At 46.0% G+C, this 26,397-nt stretch overlaps 1 protein-coding gene across 1 annotated transcript in view; it reads right to left on the bottom strand.

Annotated features, from left to right (window-relative positions):
- RNF17 (ring finger protein 17) overlaps positions 1-26,397 on the bottom strand; it is a 1,084,608-nt gene that overhangs the window by 1,041,556 nt on the left and 16,655 nt on the right. The window contains exon 2 of the mRNA XM_029603155.1: positions 258-319. The gene's annotated coding sequence lies outside the window, so the exon portion shown is untranslated. The remainder of the gene's footprint in view (positions 1-257; positions 320-26,397) is intronic.

Here is a 26,397-nt window from a genome sequence, read left to right as displayed (position 1 = left end):
TGGTCCTGTTTGTTTTATTTGACTATTCCATATTTGACATACAAAATTTACTCATCTTACTTCACTGTTGCAATCCTCCTTCCAAATGTTGCAATAACACATTAAAGTAAGATGTACTGACTCATAACACAGTAACATGTCAAATCCTACTAAGTTTGTCTATAGATGTTAGTCAGCTGAAATGAATTATCTATCAACTAAATCATAACAATAGAGAGGTGAAGGGAATAGTATCTATTGAAAACTAAAAGGTTTACCTTTCATATTCTGGAGGAATTTTTCTTTGGCAGTTTTCTGGGTCAAAACCGCATATATTCATCTAAAGAAACAAATGACAAAGCAACATGACTAGAAAGCATACTGAGCAATAAAATAAAAAAAACATTAAAATATATCAGATGTCACCAAAAAAAACCTACTATAACTAATTTTTTTTTACCTAATCAGAAGTGATTTTCAAGAGCTCTGCTTCAAGAACACATCTTTTAAAGAAAAGGGTGAAAACATCTTCATATGTATCTGGACCAGGGTTTTCCTTACTAGAGCCTAGATTTATCAAAATGCACTAAATATCACATGCAAAAGGGGTGTGTTTTATGGTAATAGGCAGTTTATCGCAATTTGCGCTAATACCTATGCGAAGCACTATCTTAGCACAAATCACGATAACTTTTTCTCACTTTGCGATGTGCCAGAATTGATGTATTTTCTACATACAATCACTGGCGGCACCATGGAGAGAGTGAAAGAGCGTGAAAGCGCACGACTACCCATAATGCCACTTTGACATTCAACATGAGACGTATGAACAGAACAGTGCTCTCTTGTGTAGATTTGATGACCTTCAGAATGAGGAAACTCACCCAAAGATGATATTTATGCAGTGTTCTCTCAACCTATCTTTGGGTGAGTTTCCTCATTCTGAAGGTCATCAAATCTTTACAAGAGAGCACTGTTCTGTTCGTACGTCTCACGTTGAATGTCAAAGTGGCCCCTAACCCCTACACTAATACCTAAACCTCACCTCGAGTTACTAGGTGGGCCTTCCATAGAGAGATAAATACCTATCTAGCATGAGGGCATTATGGCTAGTCTCTCTCTCTCCCCCCCCGGAGGGCACTGATAGCTGGGCTAGCTCTCCAGAAGCTTAAAACGGCATGTGCGAAAACCAGCGCAACTGCGATAAAGCCCTATCGCACGGCTTTATGCAAATGAAAAAGGTGTAATTAAAATTCGCGTTAAAGCCATGCGAGACGGCTTCGCAAAACTGTGAGCCCAGCCCACTTGGCCAAAATTCCCACCCCAATATCCTCACCCTTTTCTCATTTGCATTGCACCAAAGGAGTAGAGTTGTAGCCTAGTGGTCAGAGCAATGGGCCCTGAACCAGGGAAGCCAGGGTTCAGTTCCCACTCAGGGATTGCTAAGGCAAATTACCTCTCTCTCCAACAATAAATGTGGGGAATACCCTTTGGCGCTCATAAGGGAACCAGTTCCGCTGTTTGTGTTTCTACCACATCCAGGGACGAGTCCATCGAGCTCATGGCCTCAGCACACTGTCACGGATTTGAGCCCTTGGGCTATGGCGTAGTTGATACAGCCTAGCAGGCGAACCCACTAGGCCCACTCCGACAGATGGTGAACTCGCTCTTATTGGTATTGCAGCTGAGATTTCACCTATACCAGCCCCGTTCCATGCAGGTTGGGCCCTTGAGTTGCAGGGGCTTGCATGGCTTAGGTGAAAGTCCTGTAAGGAGTGGTCAGACAAAGTCAAAGTATAGGCAGTGGTCAAGGCTAGTGGCAGGCGAGGCTAACCAGTTCAAAGTCAAGATTGGGCCAGGCAGCAAGCAAACAGTATCCTGGTCCAAGCAGGGGTCAGGGCAGACTGCATTCCAGAAGAATAGTCACTGTCCAAAGCAGAGGTCAGAACTGGGAATCAGGGCAAGATAAGGTAAGACAGGACACTGGGGAACAAGATAAGGCAGGGTGGACAAAGCAAGGCAATAGAGAGCCAATGCAAGGTGGGAACAAAGCAAGAAGACAGGACAAGGAGGCAAGGCACAGGAAAATAGCAACATATACCGCAAGACAGGAGGACGTGTTGCTGAGGCGTCTGCTGAAGGTCTGGTGGTGCTTCAAATAGGGAGTTTGAGGACATCACTTAAAGATGCTGTGGCCCTTTTCCTGCCACAGGGCCTTTTGAGGCACAAACTGGCATGCATGCATGCCTTAGAGAGTCCTGCTTGATGAGGGGAATGGAGTCATCCTGCCACAAAGTCACTGACCGCGATGCAGGGGTAAGTGAGGTTGGCTGTGGCCCGTACCACGGGCAACCAAACGTTACAGGCCTTAGTGGTGGAGGCGGACTTGGTCCTCGTTCTTATTATAGAGATATGGTTCACAGAGTCTCACAACTGGAATACAGCCATCCCAGTCTATAACTTATTAAGAAAGGAAAGAGGACAGAAAAGGGGAGAGCAGTAGCTCTTTATGTCAAAAACAAGCAACTGGAATGCAAGGGACGTTGGGTTGGGAAGAAGCATTATGGACTGTCCTTCAAAAAGAAGAGACTGTGCTTCCATTTATATTAGTAACGATCAGGCAGTATGGTTTGAAATCGCCAATACAATAAAGAGAAGTCACTCAATGACCCAAGTTTTGAATTTCAAAAATATGAATTTAGTTAAAATGGGGACGTACCTGGAGGAAGAACTGGAAGAAAATGGGTGAGGCGGTACAACAATGGGCCAAAATTAAAAGGAGGTATAACAAAGGCAACAAATCTAGAGGTTAGAAATGTAAGTAAAAGTAAGAAGAAAAAGAAAAGCTAGTTTGCTTACCATAAACGGTGTTTTCGTAGATAGCAGCATGAATTAGCCATGCTGTCATGGGAACTGTCAATCAGGTCCGGGAGGCGGAGCTTCCAAAGTTGTCAGAGCTTAGCTCTAAGGCTGCGCATGGTTTCCCGCGCTCGGATCGACTCTCCTCAGTCTGTAATAAAGCAAGTGTGGTCATAGTGTATGACTGTCGACTGCGCAGGGAGGTGGGTGGGTCAGCATGGCTAATTCATCCTATCTACAGAAACACCGTTTACGGTAAGCAAACTTGCTTTTTCCCCGTCGATAGCAGGGCTGAATTAGCCATGCTGTCATGGGAGTCCGAAACTCCCTAACACACTGCCTTGAAGTGTGTCAGTTTTTGTCGTGTGTGCGTGTTGGCCATTTTGTGCCAATCGACCCCGCCAATGGTTCTTTCAATGATTGTAACAATGTTCATCCCAAATTGGCATCATCCGCCGTCGCTGGTCTAAGCAGTAATGGGAGGTGAACGTGTGAAGAGATGCCCATGTGGCGGCTTTACAAATGCCCAGTGGTGGAACGTGTTTTAAGTGAGCCAATGAAACTGCCACCGCTCTGGTTTGATGAGCGGTGGGAAACATTGAGTAATCCAGCTGGAGATAGTTCGTTTCGCCACTGGGAGTCCAGGAGCATTTGGATTGAAAGACAAATAGTTGGGAAACCCTGTTGGGTGAATGAGTCCGTTGCTTATAGTAAGCCAACACTCTTTTACAGTCCAATGTATGTAGTAGTTTCTCACGTTCATTCTGGTACGGTTTTGGACAGAACATAGGTAGTTCTATGGATTGGTTTAGATGAAATTGAGTTACTACCTTCGGCAGAAAGGTAGGATGGGTTCGAAGGAGTACTTTATCAAGGTAAAACTGAAGATATGGGGTGTAATGTACCAAGGATTATAACTCGCTAACTCGGCGAGCTGACGTGACTGCAACTAAGAAAACTACCTTCCATGTCAAGTATTTGAGATGCATCTCTTCCATTGGTTCAAAAAAGGGGTAGCATCAACTGTTCAAGGACTAGGTTGAGGTTCCATGATACGGAGGGTGAAGGTGAGTGAGCCCTCTGAGGAATCGCGAAACCATCGGATGATGTGAGATCGGATGACCGTCAAGAAGCCGGTGGAAGGCAGCTATGGCACTAAGGTGGAACCTGACGGAAGCCGTGGCCAGGCCTGCTACGTACAATGTATGTAGATATGTCAGAAGCATATTCAGGGTGCACGTGAGTGGGTCTATACAACATGCTGCATAGCGTTTTCACTTTGATAGCTACGTTTTGTGGTTTTCTGGAGGCCAAAATTATGTTTTGTACCGAAACTGAAAATCCTTGTTCAGTGAGGAGCCGCTCAACCTCCATGCCATCAGATGTAAGGAGGCGTGGAGCGGGTGCAGGAGAGCGCCCTTCGGAGGCTCTTGAGACAGGAGGTCTTCTTGATTGGATAAGCGGAAGGGCTCTGCTGTAGAAAGTTGGAGTAGGGGAGTGTACCACGGTTGACGCGGCCACGCTGGTGCTACCAGAATCAATTGTGCGCCGTCTTGCGTGCACTTTTGCAGTGTTTTGGTGATGAGCGGAATGGGGGGAAACGCATACATTAATGTTTCCGTCCATTGGATCAGAAAGGCGTCTTGGGCGGTCCTGTACGGACTTGGCCATACTGAGCAGAAACTAGCTGTTTTCCGGTTGAGTTCTGTGGCGAAGAGGTCTATAGTCTGTGATCCCCACCTCTGGAAGATTTCTTCTGCTACATTTGGGTTGAGAGACCAGTCGTGGAGGTGAAACACTCTGCTCAGTTTGTCTGCTCTGGTGTTGGAGATGCCTGACAGGTAGGTAGCTTGTAACTGAATTGAGTTTTGGCTGGCCCAGAGCAGAATGGTGAGGGTTTCCTTGCAGAGTACCCATGAGTCCGAGCCGCCTTGCTTGTTGATGTAAAACATGGCTACCTGGTTGTCCGTGTAGACCATTACCCAATGCCCCCGAAGGTGGGAGACAAAGGTCTTTAACACATATTGTATCGCTTGAAGTTCTAGGAGGTTGATTTGATACGATTGTTCCTGTTGTGTCCATAGGCCCTGCGTCTGCAGATGTTTGAGATGCGCTCCCCAGCCCTTGCGGGAGGCATCCATGGTGAGAACAGCACTGTGAGGTAACTAAGAATGGGGCACCTTTGCTGAGCGAAGCCAGTCTAGTTCCTTGGACATCGCTGATGTTAGGGTTGGGAATGTTGTCACCATTGGCGTTTCAGATCCCACTGGATGTGGCGCATGTGTAGTCTGGTTGTGGCTACTGCATGGATGTCTGCTGCCAAGTGTCCCAGCACTGTGAGAATTTGCCGGGCCGAAGGCATCGAGGTGCAGAGTAAGCGTCGGAAGAGCTGACTCATCGTGATTCTCCTGTTGTGACAGGAAAACTGTGTTGAATTGTGTCTAACATGGCACCTATGAACTGAATTCTTTGGGTAGGTTGCATATTGGACTTTTGGTAGTTGATGTTGAGGCCCAACTGACCCAGGTGGGAAATTGTTTCATGTAGGTGTTGCAGGAGCGTTTGTGGGTCGGACGCTATCAGAAGCCAATCGTCCAGGTAAGGAAAAATTATAATTCCCTGTTGACGGAGGAATGCCACCACCACCACTATGCACTTGGTAAATACCCTGGGTGCTGTTGAGAAACCGAAGGGAAGTGCTTTGTATTGAAAGTGCTGGCCATGAACTTGAAGGATAGGTATTGCCAGGAGGAAGGATGCATTGGAATATGAGTGTATGCATCCTTGAGATCTATAGAGCACATCCAAGCTGTGGGTGGGAGCAGGGGGACTATGGATTTGAGGGATATCATCTTGAACTTTTCCTCGACAATTAATTTGTTGAGGTCTCTGAGGTCTAAGATGGGACACAGATCTCCAGACTTCTTTGGAATGAGGAAGTATGGGGAGTAGAACCCCGTGTCATGATTGGATGGAAGGAGGCATCTGATTGCCTGTTGGTGAAGTAAGGCTGACACTTCCTTTTTTAGCCGCACAAGGTTGGATCTGGGCCCCCTAGATGTCAGGTGGGGAAGGGGCGGCGAGCTTCGGAAGGGGATTCGATATCTGAAGCGGATAATGTCCAGAACCCACTGATCTGATGTGATTGTTTCCCACTGCTGAAGGTGAGCTATTATGCCTCCTGCTAGAACCTGTTGTGATGATGGTGTAGCGAAGTCTAAAAAGATGGGATGGACTTTGCTGCGGTAGCTGGTGGCTGTGCTGCTGGACGCTGGGGTCGTTTGCGGCCTCTGCGGTTTTGGGGGGCTTGTGTTTGTTGTCGTGGAGGCGGCTGATACGGTGGCGCCCTATAGGAGGTATATGGACAGTATGGGCGTAACTGGAAAGATGGTATAGTAATCCCTCGACACTGGGCAGGACTGAGTGGCAGTGAGAGATTGGACTGCTACCGCCTGTTCCTTGAGTTCCACGATGGTGTCTTGAAATTGGGGACCGAAAAGATTCTCCCCCTTGCAGGGTAAATTGGCCAGTTTGTCGTGGATGTCTGGTCTGATGGAACTAGCGCGAAGCCATGCGACTCTGCGTGCCGCGATGGCTCCTGCAGAAACTCTAGAGAAAGCCTCAAACCCCTCGTACACAGTACGCAGGAGATGTCTTATCGCTTCCTCAATGTCTTGCATCAAGATTGGATCTCCTGGCGTCTGAGGCTGAGGCTGTGACTCGGAACTTTGTTTAAGGTGCTGTATACAGTCATATGTACTGAATGGTGTAGAACTGATGATGGCCCATTCAGGCGGCTAACATTGAGACATGAAAGGTTCTCTTCGCGAAGTCGTCTAAGGATTTCAAGTCTCGACCCGGTGGTGTGGAGGAATGAATCTGATTTTTTAGCCCGCACCATAGTGGATTCCACCACTACGGAGGCGTGGGGTAGTTGAGTAGGCGTGTAGTAGGAAGACTTTTGCATCTTAAACTTAAGGTCAGTCTTTCGAGAGACTGGTGGTAGTGTGAAGGGTGACTCCCACGAACGTTCAAGAACCAAATCCAGCACCTTATGCAGTGATAATGCTGTTGGTTCTGCTGGAAGGTCAAAATTTTTAGTAACCCGAGGATGTCAGCTCTGGGATCTTCTGTATGTTGAGGCTGAGTGCCTTTCCCATTTTTTTCCAGAAATTTGGGATAAGTAAGGTCCTCTGAAGGAGAGTACGGTTCAGCCGGTTCTTCCTCTGGCTCCAAAGGTTATCCCGTCGACGAGTCGGGAGTTGTAGTGTGACCCGTAGGTGATGTGGGATGGGATAGCAAAATCCTTCGGTGTTGTGATTGTGGTGGGAATGGGAGTGTTCACTGGCATCTGTGGTGAAGGTGTCGGTGAGGCTGGTCTCTAGCATTGCTGAGATGATAGTGCTGTACTGGGAGAACTAATCGGAAACTTGTAGGAAGCTTGCATGATTTCAAAAAGTCCCGCCAGAGCAGTTGATAGAGTGGAAAATGCCTCCTGTGTCTGAGGAGGCATGACCGGTCAGTGTGTTGTGCCCCAGCGTGGCAGTGCCGCCAATAGTATATCTGAGGCTGGCGAGGGTGTATTTGTGTCCCAGGTATGAGGCAAATCCAACGCTTTCCTTTTCTTTGCCAGCAGTTCCTGTGAACTGTGTCTGCCAGAGCAAGCTTTTGAGAAGGATGATAGGTCCGAGTAAACTCGAAGAGATGAGAATGACAAGGAAGGAGAATGAGAAGTCTGTATTGGAACTCGATCCTTGCTGGAGTCTGCCGATAACTCCACGGGGGCATTCTGCTCTCTTGGAAGTTTGAAGTCTCTTCCGAGGCTGAGAGTTACTGGAATGGCTATCACTTCGGTTCGTCCTCGTCTTAGTGTCCCCCAAAGGCACTTGTGGTATTGGAGTGGTAGGCGCAATGGATTGGGAGGTCAACTGCATTGATTTGGTCGTGACTCCTTTGGAGGTTAACTCGGAGGGTCTGATTTTGCATAGACGCGATGAGATGAGTCAATGCAAGTTGCGTCGATTGATGCGTCTGCGTCGACTCACAGCACAACGCCTCCGGCGCCATAGACGCATGAGTCAGTGGACGCAATTGTATGGAGTGTGTCTGCGGCGCGTTGATGAAGGACGAAGATGCAGGCGGCGCTGTGGCTCTGTGCATCGAAGGCCTTTGAGCCTCATACTCAATTACCGGCCGCTTCAGCGACGCAGACGACTGTCTGACCCTTCTCTCTGTCCCGAGGGTCCCTGCCTCTGGATTTTTCCGGGCGCGTGTCCTGTCTGCGATGGCTGTCCGGCCTCGACGTGGATGGTTCCACCGAGGCCGCTCTGCGTTGTTGGGATGGTGCCGTTGACGCTAGTCCCGGCGATGAGCGAGCCTCAGAGGGGAGGCGTACGAACCCCCCCGTCCCAGTTTTAGGGCCTCTATCTTGTCGGCTCTCTGCCGACGTGCCTGCGGAGACATCTTGCCGCAGTGGGAGCAGGATGCTATCGGGTGGTCTGGGCCCAGACACCAATAGCACCTGTCATGCTCGTCCGTTCAGAACATTACCTTCCCACAGGCACAAGGTTTGAAGCCCGAGGGGTGAGGGTACTTCCGCTTCTTCATTTTCCTATATTTGTTTTTGTTTTTTATCAAAAACTGAGGAGGTCTGGAGCTCCGCTTGCGATCCCACATGCAGATAAAACAGACTGAGGAGAGTCGATCCGAGCGCAGGAAACCACACGCAGCCTCAGAGCTAAGCTCTGACATCGTTTTGGAAGTTCCCCCTCCCGGACCTGATTGACAGTTCCCATGACAGCACGGCTAATTCAGCCCTGCTATCGACGGGAAAACCGATTTTGGTCTCAAAGGATGTGGCTGAAAAAATAAAGGCAAATAGAACAGCATTCAGGAAGTATAAAGGATCCCAAAAAGAGGAACACAGGGAAGAAAAACTGTTGAAACAGAGGGAGACAGAGAAAAATCAGGAAAGCAAAAGGTCAAAAGGATTGCCAAAGAGAAAAAGCGAGGTGACAAAACACTTTTCAGGTATATCAGAAAAAGGATACAGTGAATTTGAAAGGTGACATGCAGCATGTGTGGGAGAGAGACAAAAATGTCAGAAGATGGTGATCCAGTATAGCAAAAATATTAAACAAATATTTAGTGAACACCGAACTGAAGTAAGATGCTGAACAGGAAGTTAGGGCTGTTCAGTTGGAGAACAGATGACTGAGGAGGGATATGATAGAGGCGAACAAAATCATGAAAGGACTTGAACAAGTTAATGTAAATCAGTTATTTACTTCAGATAATAGAAGGACTAGGGGGTACTCCACGAAGTTAGCAAGTAGCTCATTTAAAACAAATCAAAGAAAATGCTTTTTCACTCAGCACATAGTTAAGCTTTGGAATTCATTGCCAGAGGATGTGGTTACAGCAGTTAGTGTAAGAGGGTTTAAAAAAAGGTTTGGATAAGTTCCTAGAGGAAAAATCCATAAACTGCTATTAATTAATAGCAGTAGTAGCTTGTGATCTAACGTTTGGGTACTTGCCAGGTGCTTGTGACTTGGACTTGGCCACTGTTGGTGAAAGGATGCTGGGTTTGATGGACCCTTGGTCTGACCCAGTATGGCATATCTTATGTTCTTATGTAAATGTTAGGTGCGTTTCACATGCAATTAATGGTATTTTCGCATACGTTAAAGGAGTTTTTTGCATGCGAAGACGCCATATAGCACTTTGATAAATGACCCCCCCCCTATATTAGTAAAAGGGTGGACAAACGTTTCACAAGCTATTACATAAAAAGAATAGCGTGTTTGTGCTAATAACTATTTTCACCTAGAATAAGCATTAAGTATAACTCTTTAAGTACCTAGGTGGTTTTAGACAAAACAATGAGGACACCAAACAGGCTAGAAACGTTTTCTAGTGGCATTACAGCATTCTGAATTGCAATGTCAAAACAAAATGATATGGAAATGGTTTTTATTACTGCCTGTAGTATACTTCAGGTATTTTTTTTTATATGAGGTTCAATTAAATTAAGACAAACATGGTCTACTTGATGTCAAAACAATGCACAAGATGTGGTTAGACTGGTCCAACTGTTTCAAAACTATATCAATAATATATGTACGCATAATATTTAATTATTAAAATATTTGGGGCCAACACCGAGTCAGCTCATAAGAACAGGGCTGCTCTTGAGCTTAAATCCACTAATTTATGTTTTAGAAAATATTTTTAACTTAAACCCCCCCCCCCAAAAAAAAACAAACAAACACTAACTTTAGAACAGTCAGGAAACAAAGTAAACTAATATCTTGTGGATCTCTCAAAGTCCAAGTAAATAACAATGCATGCATGACCATGAAAAGACTGAAAAAATACTTAGCTTGCAGACCATGCATAAACCGAACCCCGACATGAATTCATGTTTCAATGGTCATCTGCTTCAGGGGCTTGATCATTACATAATGTTGCTCACAAATAATTGGTCTGTTGAAAATATCACTCACTGCTTTAAAAGTTTCACAAATCGATCATCTTGGTGTCTTATGGTGTAAACAGAAGAGTTTATGAATAGTCCTGAAATTACGTGGTCAGGCATGCATAATTCAAATATTCAGCATTATTATATCAAAGAGTACCAATTGATATTCTCATTAAGACCCCGGGGAGACACCATATCTAAAAAAAATCCCAAACTGTTCTTTTATTCAAAGCAACTTGTATATCGCCACCGCTATGGGGCAGGTGTACTTGTTCCAAAATTGTCCAATTCAGATCTTGAAAAAGAGTGAATATTGCAAGCAGTGAGCTACAAGTGGAGCCGTCATTGCGATGGAGAAGGTACAGAGAAGGGCTACCAAAATGATAAGGGGAATGGAACAACTCCCCTATGAGAAAAGACTAAAGAGGTTAGGACTTTTCAGCTTGGAGAAGAGACGACTGAGGGGGGATATGATAGAGGTGTTTAAAATCATGAGAGGTCTAGAACGGGTAGATGTGAATCTGTTATTTACTCTTTCGGATAGTAGAAAGACTAGGGGGCACTCCATGAAGTTAGCATGGGGCACACGGAGAAAGTTCTTTTTTACTCAACGCACAATTAAACTCGAATTTGTTGCCAGAGGACGTGGTTAGTGCAGTTAGTATAGCTGTGTTTAAAAAAGGATTGGATAAGTTCTTGGAGGAGAAGTCCATTACCTGCTATTAAGTTCACTTAGAGAATAGCCACTGCCATTAGCAATGGTAACATGGAATAGACTTAGTTTTTGGGTACTTGCCAGGTTCTTATGGCCTGGATTGACCACTATTGAAAACAGGATGCTGGGCTTGATGGACCCTTGGTCTGACCCAGTATGGCATTTTCTTATGTTCTTATTTTAGCTGTATTAATACAACTCCTGTGCTCAATCAAGCACATACAAACATTCCTTTTAGTTCGTCCAATGTAAATTAAATTACATGGACACTCAAGTAGACCACAACAGTTAGTACTAGAATAAAGAGACACTGATCGATGTGAAATAGGATGCTGCCATTATGAACCAGCAATAGCCAGGGGACATCACTCACAAGAAGAGTTACCATAGGTACCGTTACCAGGAACGGTGTCTTCAGCCGTATTCAATGTGGAATGTACCAGCATGTCCCTAACATTACGTCCACAAAAAAAAGCAAATCTAGGTGCTGTTCGAAAAATCTCATGTAGTGCCGAAACTGGCCAATGCGTCTGCAGTATGTCCTTCGCATAGTCTGTAAATCACAGAACAAGTCAAATTATCCAAAGATCTTGCTTTTTAGACGAATAGGGACCAATTAGCAACTAATGCCCTTTTATAGGCTTTTTTGATCACTATCTGAGGGTAACCTCTCCGTAAAAAACCAAAACAAAAAAAAACAAACAAGACGTGTAAACATCCCCAATGACCATGATTTAAATTCAGTGGTACACAAACAGATCCTTCCCAACCACAGGAATTGGCTAAATTGGGAGACTGTCAATTTCTTAAGATGGAAACTAGAGTAACTTAACAATTGGTTTCAATCTGTATCTTTTTTTTTATATAAGGTAGTCAGTTGATCCATATCTTTAGTAATGGTAATATCCAAAAATGCTATAGTGGAGCAGAGAAAATGCACAGTAAATTTCAAATGACTGTCCTGGTTGTTCAACCAACAAAAAAAAACACAACTTTGTAGCAGCTCAGAGGTAATGTCCAAATAAAAAAAAAAAAAGACAGTCAATGTATCAATGCCAAAGGATGATATTGTGAAACCAGACTGATAAGAGAAATTTTTCTTCAAATGCTGATACATACAAATTTGCAATCTAAGGAGCAACTATGGCCCCCCATTGCAACCCCTTGAACCTGAAGGTAGTATGTAAATTCAAAATGAAAGAAATTTCTGAATAAAACCAGTTCCAAAAGAGCTGTAAGAAAATCTGTAGGAATACGATGTGGACATGAGCAAGAGTCTTAAATATCCCCAATAAGTAAACGTGCATCTACCTGTGGGATGTTCGTATAAGGCCTCTATAACCAGGGTAACCAATAAGCAATCCTTAGGGAGTATAATTAAATCCTATAATAAGGAGAGGATATGTGAAGTATCATGAAAAAATGATGCTGATTGTTGGACAAAAGGATTAAAAAAAATGGTCCAAGAGATTCAAGGGCTCCAGAATAGAGCCTCAACTAGCCACTAGAGGGTGACCTGGCAGGCAGTGCAATCGCTTATGAATCTTAGGCACTGTATAAAACATAGGCGTGATGGGGTCCGTTACTTTTAACGCTCGGGCTTCCCTGGAAGTGAGACCCCTTTATCTATCCCCCCTGTTGTACTATCATCTCTATACGAGCCTTCAATACTGGAGTAGGATCTTCTTCTAGAGGGTGATAAAATGATGTATTGTGTAACTGACTGTAAACCTCCCACACATGCTGGGACCTATTCTGTAGAACAATCACCCCTCCTTTGTCTGCTGGTTTCACAATTAAGTCAGAATTAACAGATAAAGCCATTAGTGCTTGATGTTGAGTAGTGGTCCAATCCCAGGAGAAACGTTACATAATCGTGAAACTGAATTTGCCATTATTGTCAAATCTCAAAGAACCAACTGCATATATGTCGCAATAAATGGATCAACAGGCCTCGGAAGTAACCAATTCGACTTCGGAACTACGATCGACATGTCATTTGAACTAAAGCCCCATTATTGAAGATACAGGTGGATCTGAAGAGACCTAAAAAATGATAAAGGTCTATATGACTTTGAAAAGGGATTATGATGGCTTTCAGGAACAAATGAAACACTTTTTTTTAAAGCTGTGATGGTATCTTCAGAAAACACTATGTCAATAAGATTAATTACCGTTGATGTTGACTGAACTGTGAGCGAGTCGTTAAACCGTCCCACTGATATCTGTAAGCATGGGTGACCCCCTTTGTTGGGCAGCCTCTGTGGTTCTCCTGCTGGTGCCCTAAAAAGATTGGGCATTTGTTGGAAATTTTTCCTCATCACTACTGCTATGTGAATCATCAGAAGAGTCCTGAAAGGTGATGTGGGCGTATATTAGAATCTTTTTTTAACACCCCAAAAAGAAATCCGGTCGGATTTATAATCTTGCTCATCTCTTTGAAACTTCTGGATTTTAAATGGTTCTTAATTTGAGTATGGTGGTTCTCAATTGTTTATGAGAAGCGTCAAATTCCTATATTAGTGGTCATTTCTAAACATGACTTCATTTCCAAAATTTCCTTCTGCAAATCCATGATTGAGACTAATATGTGCTCTACTATAAGCAACATCAGGTCTAAGGACTTAAGATGTGGCTTTTCCTCCAAGCCTTCCCCTAACTCAAAAATGTTACTTCAGACTCAGCCCAAGGAATGGGACATTTACTAATGCCATAACCCGTCATATATTATTTACATGTAATTAAATTTCCTTTCTGTCTACTTCCTGGCTACTATAGCCCCCAAGTTCTATCCCCCTGTTATATGTAACTTTGCTTCGACTTTGGTTACACTTGTTAATTCCCAAGTTCCATGTAAACCGGCCTGATATGAATCCCTTTCATGAAGTCCGGTATAGAAATATGTTAAAATAAATAAAAATAAGGAACATTTATTCAGAATCGCCACCCATTCGGAAACAAAATCAGGATCTTCTTGAAACAATCAGGACTCTTTTTGCATGCGTAGACCACAAGGAATCATTTGTTTGATATACTCATAGTTGCATGGTGCATTTCAGCATGAACTAACTTTGAAGTTAGTTGCAAACTCGTTTGTATCAGCGTTTGAAAAAAAATTTTGTTTTTCTATCAGTCTGTATGGTTTCACAATATCCTCCTTTGGCTCCGATACATTGACTATGTCTTATCTGGACATCTACCTCAGAGTGGCTACAAAGTTTTTTTGGTTGGTTGAACAACCAGGACCTTCATTTGAAATTTACTATGCACTTTCACTGCTCTACTGTAGCATTTTTGGACATTACCATCAGCTGACTACTTCTTTATATAGAAAAGATACAGATCGAAACCAATCGTTAAGGCACTCTAGTTTCCATCCTAAGATATTAAAAAAGTCTCCTGATGAGTCAATTCCTGCAGTTGGGTAGGATCTGTTCGTTTATCACTGAATGGGGGCCGGCACGGTGGATGTAGTTCCCGGAGGGCATAGATGACTGCCTGGCGGATAAATCCGTCCAGTTCCTCCTGTGTATGAGAACAGAGCAGCTACAGAGGGTGGCAGACTCGGCAGAACTGGTTTCCTCCACAGATCCTCGTGGGGGAGCAGTACCCGGCACAGATATCGGTGGGGACTGCCGTGGATGTTCTGGTGTCGAGGGAATAGTCGGCCCCTCTAACCTTGTTCTCTTCGGGGGGTGGCTCGATGGCCATCGAAGCCACTCTGGAATCAGTGCTGGCACCGAGCATGGATTCCTTTCGGTGCCGGTGTCTTTTTTCACAGTGCTCGTCCTGTCTTTCCCCAGCGCAGAGGTAGATTTCGTCGTGAACTTTGATGGTGTCTGAGATGGGTGGTCACCACTGCCTTCATGCACCCAGCAGGTCTTTATCATTTTTTTTGGATACCCCTGCCAGTGAAGATTGTGTAGACGTCGATGGAATTAACTCTAGTTTAAAACATTTTTTCCAGGCGAGCCGGCCTTTCACTGTCATTTCGGCGCATTTAGGACAAGTGGAAATGTGTACAGCGCCAAGGCATAAGACGCACTCGTTATGGGTGTCTGTTATCGACATAGTGTGAGGGCATTTTGGGCACTTTCTAAACCCTGTTACCATGATAAAAAGGTTGAGGCCTGACACCTGTCGACTGCCTGCAGGTACCGAGGGATGGTGAGAATGGTTTCAACCGCAAAACTAAGTGTTTTACTCACCAAATCGGAGAAAAACGAATTTAAATGGGAGACCCCTATGAGGGGATATTTTTCTGAATAGTTAATATTTTTTCCGTGAGGAAAATTGTGTGAGGAATCACAGAGCTCCTAACCGCGAGGCAAACTGCAGCATGGAAAATAAGAGACTGAAGGGAGACCCCTGTGGCTCGAGGGATAATGGCATGCTCAGTAGGTTCACTGTGCCAGTCAAAAGTTTCTAGAAACTTTGACAAAGTTTTCAGTGATAGGGCTCCGTCCGGTAACGTCACCCATGTGTGAGGACTATCATCCTGCTTGTCCTGGGATAAACCAGAGGGCCCAGCTGCAGTAATCAAATTTCTGGGATTCGAGCTGGATTCAATAGACATGGTGTCAAGATTGCCTCCTGACAAGTTTCAGAAGCTTCAGCTTCTGCTAACTAAGGAACGCTAGCCAAGGTGCAATTTCTTTTCAGCAGCCTAAATTTTGCATGCAGAGTTCTCGATGGGAGAGGGAGTTCTTGCAAAAATTAACAGCAACAGGTGTCAGTAGCCCGCATTACTATATCAGGATCATGCAGCCAGTCAAGGACGATTTGGCCATTATAAGTATTGATTTTTGACAAATTCAACGGAGTCTCTGTATGCAGGACTAGTCATTTTCCAACCATGACCTGGATATATATTCGGATGCGTCTGGGGGAGGGCATGCCATCAAGGTTCCTGGTCTGCGGCACCCTGGTCCTCAGCATGGGTCAAGGTGGGATTGATGCGGAATGTTACATTCCTTGAGCTTTTCCCCAATCTTGTTGCACTAGTTGTATGGGGCAAGAAGCTCCGAAATAAGCAGATAATTTTTTGGTGCGACAATCAAGGCATGGTTCAAGTCATCAAGAGATAGTCTGCCAGGTGCACTAAGATGGTCAAACTACTACGGGAGGTGGTTCTTACTTGCCTTTATTTGAATACAGCTATACAGGCGCATCGTGTCAGGAAATAACTATCGCTGACTTTCATGTGCTAAATGGGATTTGTTTTGAAAACAGATACCCGAAGCAGAATTCCAGTGCCAGAATGCCTATGGAAGACTGTAGAAACACCAAAGACCTCTTGCGGAGATCTGTAGCTCCAGTTACATGGGTCACATATTGCAGAGCTTATGAGACTATTTAATTTCCTGAGTGAGCATGGTTGGGTGGTGTGGCCTGGCCTGTCCCAGAGGAGTTGGTAATTGAATATATATATCCACAGCAAAAAACGGCAGAAAGCCAAGGGTCTCAGTTGGCGAGATTGGCTTTCTTTCCGAAGGCCAGGGGATGCAGAGACTGTACAGATTTTTATGGTTAAGAAGATGCTGATGGGGTGCTTGAGAAAAACCAGGCCTTTGCTCTATTCTAGGCACCCCACCACACACAGTTTACTGATTCAATTGTGGCATGTTTTATTATCTAGTTCTACTTTCTTATTAGTATTTTTTGGCACTCTAAGGGTCAGCAAGCTAGTGGCCAATCCAAGACTGTCATGGGTTCAAACATTCCTCCAAAGGTCAAAGACTGATCAGGTGGGATGTGGTGCCAGAATTTGCTTGAGCTGGATGACATCACAGATTACCTACCCTATACAGAATTTGCTGATCTTCCTGGGCTCACAGCCTGCCAGGGGCAAACATCTGTTGATGCACGCCGACCATCTTCTGCTCACCAGATATCAGTTTTCAGCTGTCCTAGCTTCAGCACTGACGAGTTAGGTACAAGAAAATTATTCCTTACCTGCTAATTTTCGTTCCTGTAGTACTAAGGATCAGTCCAGACTGTGGGTTATGCTCCCAGTCCAGCAGGTGGAGTCAGAAGCAAAAACTCGAGGGGGGGTCTATATGACGTCACCCCCTGTGCCTCAATCCTCAGTAACTAAACTTACAAAGCCAAAGAGAAGAGACGGAGGGATCAAGAATAACACTTGTTCAACAATTATGAACGAAGATTAAACTAATAAAAAACAACTCCCAACAGGAACTTGTCCAACTGAACTGTGTAAACAGAAAACCCATGGAGCCCCAGGGGGAGTTTATAAGAAGCAGAAAGAATAGGAGTGACGAGCAGAGGCTTATCCCAATTAGAACCCTTAAAAAACTAGGGAGGGGCGTCTGGACTGATCCTTAGTACTACAGGAACGAAAATTAGCAGGTAAGGAATAATTTTCTTTTCCCTGTACGTACAAGGATCAGTCCAGACTGTGGGATGTACCAAAGCTTCCCTACTCCGGGTGGGCCGATACCAGCCCTGCTCTCAAGACACTATCTCCAAAGGAACCGAAACCCGGAGTCCGAACATCTAAACGATAGTGTCTAGAGAAAGTATGTAGAGATTTCCAGGTGGCCGCTCTACAAATTTCTTGAGCAGACACCAAAGAACTTTCTGCCCAGGACGCAGCCTGCGCCCGGAGGGAATGTGCCTTAACCCCCAGAGGTGGTTGGCGCCCTTTTCCCTATGTATGCAGCAGAAATCGCACCTTTCAACCATCGAGCAATGGTTGTCTTAGAAGCCATCTGACCCTTCCTGGGGCCAGACCATAGAACAAAAAGATGATCCGTGAGACGAAAGTCATTGGTAGATTCCAAGTACTGCATGAGACATCTTTTAACATCCAGACTACGTAGTTGTCTGGAATCAGACACGGAAAAAGAAGGGAGTTCTACCGACTGATTCAAGTGGAAAGAAGAAACCACCTTTGGAAGAAAAGAGGGAACAGTCCTTAGGGAAATACCGTCCTCTGAAATACGGAGGTAAGGTTCTCGGCAAGACAAAGCTTGGAGTTCTGAAATACGACGAGCTGAACTTATGGCTACCAGAAAGACAGACTTTAGAGTGAGGTCTTTGATGGTGGCCGTGCGTAAAGGCTCAAAAGGAGGTCCTGCAAGAGCCTCGAGAACCAGATTGAGACTCCAAGAGGGACATGGCGATCTGGAAGGAGGATTCAATTGTCGCACACCCTTAAGAAAACGGAGTATATCTGGATGAGAAGAGAGTGGAGAAATCATTCCCGTCTGCAACAACGCTCCCAACGCTGCTACTTGCACCCTAAGGGAGTTATATGCAAGACCCATGTCAAGGCCAGCTTGAAGGAAAGCTAAGACTTGAACTACCGAGGCATTAGTCGGTACAATGTCACGACCAACACACCAATCCTCAAAAACTTTCCAAACTCTGATATAAGTGACCGAGGTGGAAGTCTTTCTAGACCGCAACAGAGTGGAAATAACCGCCTCAGGATATCCTTGATGTCTCAACTTGCGCCTCTCAAAAGCCAGGCCGCAAGACAGAAGCGATCTGCCTCTTCTAAAAATATTGGACCCTGTTTGAAAAGACGAGGAAGATGACTGAGACGTATTGGTCCTTCGTGAACTAGAAGAAGTAGGTCCGCGAACCATGGTCTCCTTGGCCATTCCGGGGCTACGAGAATTACTGGTCCTGGGTGAACTTCTATGCGACGAAGCACCCGTCCCACTAGGGGCCACGGGGGAAAGACATACAGAAGAATCTGCCTGGGCCACGGGAGGACCAGAGCATCTACCCCTTCTGCCCCGTGCTCTCGTCTGCGGCTGAAGAAATGAGTGGCCTTTGTGTTCTTGGCTGTGGCCATGAGATCTACGTGGGGGGGACCCCAACGATCTTCTATGAGAATCATCGCTTCTCTGGAGAGCTCCCACTCTCCCGGATCCAGACGTTGTCGGCTGAGAAAATCCACCTGAACGTTGTCTATGCCTGCGATGTGAGAGGCAGCTATCCGAGACAAGTGTTTTTCCGCCCACTGCATTAGCCTTTCCGCTTCCCACGCAACCAGGTGACTCCTCGTACCTCCCTGACGGTTGATGTACGATACCGTGGTTGCATTGTCCGAGAGAATCCTGACTGCTCTTTGACGAACAAGAGGAAGGAATCCCTGTAAGGCAAGGCGAACGGCCCTTGTCTCCAACTGGTTGATGAACCACTGACTTTGCTCGAGAGTCCAAATTCCTTGAATGGAGCTCGAGTGGCATACCGCCCCCCAACCCTTGAGGCTGGCATCCGTGGTGACTACTAGCCAATCCGGTGTCTCCAAGGAAACTCCCTGGGCCAGATTGTGAGGATCCAACCACCAACGGAGACTGAGTCGAGCTGCCGGTGGAATTGGAAGAACCGCACTGTACTCTTGAGATGTCGGTTTCCAACGGGATAGCAGAGCCTTCTGTAGAGGCCGAAGATGCGCAAAAGCCCAAGGAACTAGATCGATCGTGGAGGCCATAGTCCCCAGTACTTGTAGATAATCCCAGGCTGTTGGAACTTGGAGAGTTAAGAAACGAGAGACCTGTTCTCAATGCCTGCGCTCGCTCTGGACGTAAGAACACTTTCCCCTCTCTCGTGTTGAAGTGAGCGCCCAGAAAATCCAACGACTGAGATGGAGTAAGACGGCTTTTGTCGTAATTGATTATCCAGCCCAGGGACTGAAGCAGGGAAACTACCCTCTCTACTGCAAGGATCCCCTGTCTTCGGGACTTTGCCCGAATAAGCCAGTCGTCGAGATATGGGTGAACCAGAATTCCTTCCCGAAGGGCCGCTGTAACTACAACCATAATTTTTGTAAAGACTCGAGGAGCTGTGGCTAGACCAAAAGGTAGAGCCTTGAATTGGAAATGCTGCCCCAGGATTTTGAAGCGGAGATAGCGTTGAAAATCCGGATGGATTGGAATATGGAGGTACGCCTCAGTCAAGTCCAAAGAAGCGAGAAATTCCCCTCGATGGACCACCGCTAAAACCGACCTGAGCGTTTCCATGCGGAAGCGAGGAACCCGGAGTGCTCTGTTGACAGTCTTGAGATCCAAAATGGGCCGGAAGGATCCCTCCTTCTTGGGAACTACAAAATAAATGGAGTAGTGACCTCGACCCAGCTCGGTGACGGACACTGGTCTTATCGCTCCTAAAGAACGCAGTCGCTGGAGAGTCTGACGGACGGCTTGCTGTTTGTGAAGAGAACCGCAAGGGGAGAAAAGAAATCTGTCTCTGGGGGCGTGGACAAAATCCAACGCGTAACCTTGTCTTAGGATGTCCAAGACCCACTGGTCCGACGTGATTCGAACCCACTCCCTGTAAAAGACAGAGAGCCGGCCCCCCACCCGCGGAGTCAGCTCGTGGGCTAACTTGGCATCATTGCGACGGCTTAGAGGTTGAGCAGGTCACTGTAGCCTCTTTACCTGTCCGCCGACCTCGAAAGGACCGATTCCAGCCTTGTGAGCGGATAGGAAGGAGTCCTCGACGCTGGTTGTTGTCTGTTAACACGAGTGCGTCGCTGGTTCCGGGATCGGTTTCTTGAGAAACTAAAGGATCTAGCTGAACGAGGCCTTTCCTCTGGAAGCTTATGTACCGCATTCTCATTTAGGGACTTGATTATCTGATCCAAGTCCTCACCAAAGAGGAACTTTCCCTTGAAAGGTAAAGAACCCAGACGTGTTTTGGAAGAAGAGTCCGCTGACCAGTTACGAAGCCACAGAAGACGGCGGGCCGAAACTGCTGCAACCATCGACTGAGAGAGAACTCTAAGGAGGTCATAGAGTGCATCGGCACCATAAGCAATCACGGACTCTAACCTATCTGCTTGTTGAGCCTCAGAAGTAGGAAGGTCCTGCGATGTGAGTAGTTGTTGAACCCAACGTAAGCCCGCCCTCTGTGCAAGAGAGGTGCAAATAGCCGCTCGTACTCCGAGAGCCAAAACCTCAAAAATTCTTTTCAGAAAAACTTCCAACTTCCTATCCTGTAAGTCCTTCAAGGCCGTACCGCCAGTGACAGGGATGGTGGTGCTTTTAGTAACCGCAGATACCGCAGAATCAACTGCCGGTACCTTAAGGAGGTCCAGAAAATCCACCGGAAGAGGATATAATTTTTCCATGGCTCTGTTCACCTTGAGGGAGGCCTCAGGAGTTTCCCATTCCCTAGAAATCAGTTGTAAGAAACTGGGGTGTGTAGGAAAAGCTTTAGCCATGGGACGAAGACCCGCAAGGAGGGGGTCTCCCTTCTTAATCTTGGGGTCTGAAGGAGTTGGATCCGGGGGAGGATCAATGTCCATCTCCTGGAGAATATGAGGAATGAGACCCTCCAACTCCTCTAGTTGGAAAATGCGGAGTACCCGTGGATCGTCTCCTTCAACCTGAACTGATAGCGTAGGATCATCTCCTAGTGGGTCTGGAATCACATTTCCCTGTGGAATAACCGGAGAGGTCCGTGGTGGAGCCATGGGAGGCTTAGAAGTAATCGGAGTGGAAATTATAGGATGGTTCACACCCTGTGCCGAAGGTCCCCCTAGAGAGGAATTCAAACGTGGTATCTTGGCAGGAGGAGGACCCGAGGTCGAAGCTAGGGGCTGACCGCAGCTCTGTAAAAAAGCGCGATGCATTAAAACCACAAACTCCGGGGAAAAACCTGGCAAACCTGGAGGAAGCCCTCCCAGGGGTTCCCCTACCTTAAATTGCTCTCCTGAGCCGACCGTAGGTGTTGAAACGGCAGCTTGACGAGGAACTGGGTCCCCCAGCTCCTCACAATCTGAAGCGCCAGTTTCCTCCTCAGAGAATAAAATGGCCGCCGTTTCCGCGCTCAGCGGGAACGGGGCTTGCCGCTGACGAGAAGTGCCATCTTCCAATTGGTGTCCTGTGCCTTCCCCCGATGGCGTGCCAACTTTTTCGGTGGGTTTACAGCCGGAGCACAGCCCCTCGTCCGAGAGGCGGCTCCCCAAACGCCCACAGGAAACACAAGCAGACGACCGCGACATGGAGAGAAATCCTTCCGTTGGGGAGGCAGGAACCAGACAGCGAGGCAGAGACCTAAAAAGGTCGTAGTTTTTAGCAAAAATGCTAAGACACCCTCCCTCTTCCTACCGGAGCAAGCACTGCCGGGGAAAGGACCTCCCAGAAGGCGGCAGCCCCGCGGAATGGCGCTTCGCAGAGCCGCGGGTAGGAGAGCCGGGAGGAAGGTGTTCAAATGTGACAGGAAAATTAGTTAGAAACGCCGCCCTCCAGTGCCGCCAGAAACGGCAAGAAGTGAAATGTACTGTCTCTGAAATAAAAAACTTAAACACTTACCCCAAAGAAAAGAGAAAGTGAAAACAGAAAACAGTAAGCCAACAAGGTCCTGTCAAAAAATTACCAGACAAAGTCTGAAACAAAGGCTAAATTTAAAACTAAAATACTACTTTTTTTTTTTTTTTTTTTAATTATCTTGATCCCTCAAAAGAAACAGGAAAAGGCCTAAAACCTAGAGAACCTGTGCTGGGGACCGTTAAGTCCCCTGCTCACACCTGCTGGAGTCAGAAGATACTGAGGATTGAGGCACAGGGGGTGACGTCATATAGACCCCCCCTCGAGTTTTTGCTTCTGACTCCACCTGCTGGACTGGGAGCATAACCCACAGTCTGGACTGATCCTTGTACGTACAGGGAACCATTCCTTTAGGATGGGGGGCCCACTAGTGCAGCCCAGGCAGCTATGTTTTAATACTATTCAAAGAGTTGGGGGGTTGAGGTCAGAGAAGTTAATACATACATAAGAATGGATTGTGCAAGATCTTTTAACTTTGTTCATTTAATCTGTTTGCAGATTTGCCCCAGGGGCAGAGGACAGTCTGGATTGTTGAACACTCCTTCATCCACAAGGCAGCCAAAAGGGTGTTAGATCATATCTACGGGCAACATCTGGGATTGATGGCATGTGACGTGTAGATATTAAGGATGGGAAAATGAGGCATGTCTTGGGATCAGCTCTTGCCTTTTATGAGCACACAGGATACTTTGGCCAAACTGAATGCCATAGTTAACCATCTTGGGGGTAATGACCTGAGGTCATGGTCCTGCATACAGTTGATCCATCGTATAAAATCTGACTTAACAGATGACTGTCTTGTTTCCCGGTACATGATTAACTTGGTCTGATATCATCCACCGTATCAAATGAAGCAGAAAGTAAGATTAATCGGCAGGTGGGCATGTGGGTGCAAAAGCTGAGTAGACTACATACATTACACGCGTGGGCAGATGAGTTTTGTGAGGGTCATATCGGAATAAGAATATATCTCTCTGACACAGGTTATGATCTTTTCAACAATGAGATCACAATGCATTAGAATGCATGTTCTAGGTAGGGAGGCTGCAGCTTTATGTTGGGGACTTTGAGGAAAGTGGTCACTACCTCATGCTGGTGGCGGGTACACGAGCCAACGGGCTGAGTTATGATGGCCAGGGTTGGCCCCCTTACTTGGAAAGCAAGGCAGGGAGTTTGCCATTTTTCCTAGCAAGACAGTGATGATTGACAGTATGGGTCAGACAAAGCTGATGTTGATAGCGATCAGGCGGCTCATGAATTGAAAAGTTATATTTACAAAGCTGCGCCATTTACATCCATTTCATGTCTATCCTTTTTGAAGGTATGGATCTCAGGGAGGCAGGTATAGAATCAGACAGTTATTGCGGCTGTCAATGTTATTGAGAGGGCTCGTGCTAAATACACGATGGTCCTCCTTTGACAGTGAGGCTGTGGGGTGGTGACATTTCCTGACTCAGAGGAGGCCATGCACGGCAGTACCCTCATCCCTTTCCGTTGCAACATAGTCTCGCAAGAGAAGGGCCATGACACGGAGGGGGGGAGGGGGGCAAGTGTGCACAATGACGACATCACAGGCCTATTTAAAGTGTATACCTACCCAAATATCACCTTTTTTTCCCTAGTGATAGTGTTCCAACCCACCCTCCCCTAGAGTTGACTTACATGTGAAATGTTAAGCCACTGGATCAATTTATATATTATATCCATGTTATGTTTTCAGTTGTTGGAGGGGATATGGTAGTTAGGACAATTTTGTTAGATAAGAATTCAGCTTTGTAACCATATTATGAATTTGTCACAGTAGGTGAGCACACAAGCCAGCAGGCTGACTTATGATAGCCTGGGGTGGCTCCCTGGCTTGGAAAGCAAGGAGGTAGAAACAGGGGGGGGGGGGGGGGCAGGCATGATGCCTCTCTTGCTAGGAAAAATGGCAGATAGTATTGGTCATACACACTGAATAGTTATGTTATGACAATAAGGCTGCAGCCTTTACATCCATTTCAAGTCTTTTTTTTTTTTTTAAGGTATGGATCTCTAGGAGGGTATGGGATTGGACAGTTATAGTGGCTATTAATGTTATAAAAAAAAAGTTGAAGTTCATAGCCATATTAATAGGCCAATGCAGAAGGAGAAATTACTACTTATCTGATAATTTCCTTTCCTCAAAGGAAGGGAGGCCAATCCGCATCAGTGGGTTAGCACTCCTACCAACAGATTGAGAATGAATAAAGCTAACTCGCCGATATCCCTGACATACAGCCCTGCCCCAACATCAGCCTATTTCTAGAAAAAAACTGGACAAGCTGATTAGACTTAAACATGACTTAACAGTCAATGACTCATGCTTCCAGCCAATTGAGAAACACTGAGTTCACCCAAAAAGATAGCATTCACAAAACTTAGGACTGGTTACGTCACTTTCCAGTCCTTCAGTTAATTAACAGAAATAACACTTTGTTGTCCGCATATAACAGACAAACTAAATGCAAATAGGCAACTCAGGGAGGGTTGTGGATTAGCCTGTCTTCCTTAGAAGAATAGGAATTATCAGGTAAGAAGTCATATCACCTTCTTCTGCACTCAGGCAGACCAATCCACACCGTGGAATATACCAAAGCTACTCCTGACAAGGGCAGGAGAATGCCCAGGGTCCAGTCAACAGCACATGCGCGAAAGCCTGAGCCTTAATGTCCAAGCAGTAATGCTTTGAGAAAATGTGTAGGGAGGACCACGCTGCTGCTCATCAAATCTCAACTGGAGACCACTGAAGCTCTGCCCCTGAAGCCACCTGAGCACTAGTGGAATACACCCTGATCTGTCCAGATAAAGGGAGATCTGCATTCAATAGGCGGCCATGATTACCTCTTTCACCCAATGGGCTACAGTTACCCACGTCACTAATTCACCTTGTTTACCACCTCCATGGAGCACAGTTAGACTTCCTGAAAGAGCAAGTAACCTTCAGGTACCGCACCAGGTGCTGCTTAATATCCAAAGCATGCAGACGATAATCACACGTTCATATCCATCCCTGTCCAGCATGGGTAGGGAAACAGACTGATTCAAATAAAAATCAGAAATCACTTTCAGCAAAAATGAAGGTACAGTCCCAAGCTATACTGCCCCCAGACTCTTTTATAGAAATGGCTCACTGCAAGAAGAAGCCTGCAGCTCTGAAACCTGTCATGATGAACAGATTGCCATGAGAAAAACTGCTTTCAAGGTGAACAGCCACAAAGACCAGAATAAGGTCCCAAAGAGGCACCAGGAAACTCAAGGGAAGACGTAAATGTTTAACTTCCTTCAAAAACCTGGACACATCTGGATGGGAAAAGAAGAATGCACCATTGACTCATCCCCTATAGCAAGCAAACCTTAAGTGTGTTAAGGGCCACGCCTTTAACCAAGCCCTCCTGCAAAAATTCCAATATCAGTAGAATTTCAACCTTGAGAGGATGAGAACATCACTCCTCACACCAGCTCTTGAACACTCTCCAAGCTCTAATATAAACTAGAAATGTAGAAAATGTCCTGGCGCAGAGTGGAAATTACTGCAGAACAACCCACCATGCTTCAGCAACCAAGTACTCTCAAGGACTAAACCATAAGACAAACCTGATCAGGATCTTTGTGCACTATGGGTCCCTGATACAACAGATCCTTCCCGAGTGGTAGCCTGAGAGGACTGTCCACCAGTAACCTCTGAAGATCGGCATATCATGGCCTCTGGGGCCAATCCAGAGCCACCAGTGTTATGGTAGTGAGGTGTTGGAGTGGATTCTTGGGTACTGCAGTGATGGCCGCACCCACGGGGAGGAGCCCCGTGAGGAACTGCAATACCCCGGCTAGACTCTTTGCACACAACACAGAGAAGATAGTTTTATTGTACAGCAGGGTGGCACTGCCTGGGAAGTAGACAGCATTGGTAGATAGCTCCAGCAGTGGTAGTCCAGGGGTCATCAGCTGAAAGGACCCGTCTCACTCTGTAGTAGATGGAGACAGCGTGGAGAACAGGAACAAGTCCCAGATAGACTGGTATGTTAGTACTCACTGAAGCA

Source organism: Rhinatrema bivittatum, chromosome 5 (assembly GCF_901001135.1).
Source record: "Rhinatrema bivittatum chromosome 5, aRhiBiv1.1, whole genome shotgun sequence".
In the NCBI taxonomy this organism is placed as follows: Eukaryota; Metazoa; Chordata; class Amphibia; order Gymnophiona; family Rhinatrematidae; genus Rhinatrema; species Rhinatrema bivittatum.
Note: the sequence above shows the minus strand (reverse complement) of the source record. Positions and strands in the feature narration are given on the sequence as shown.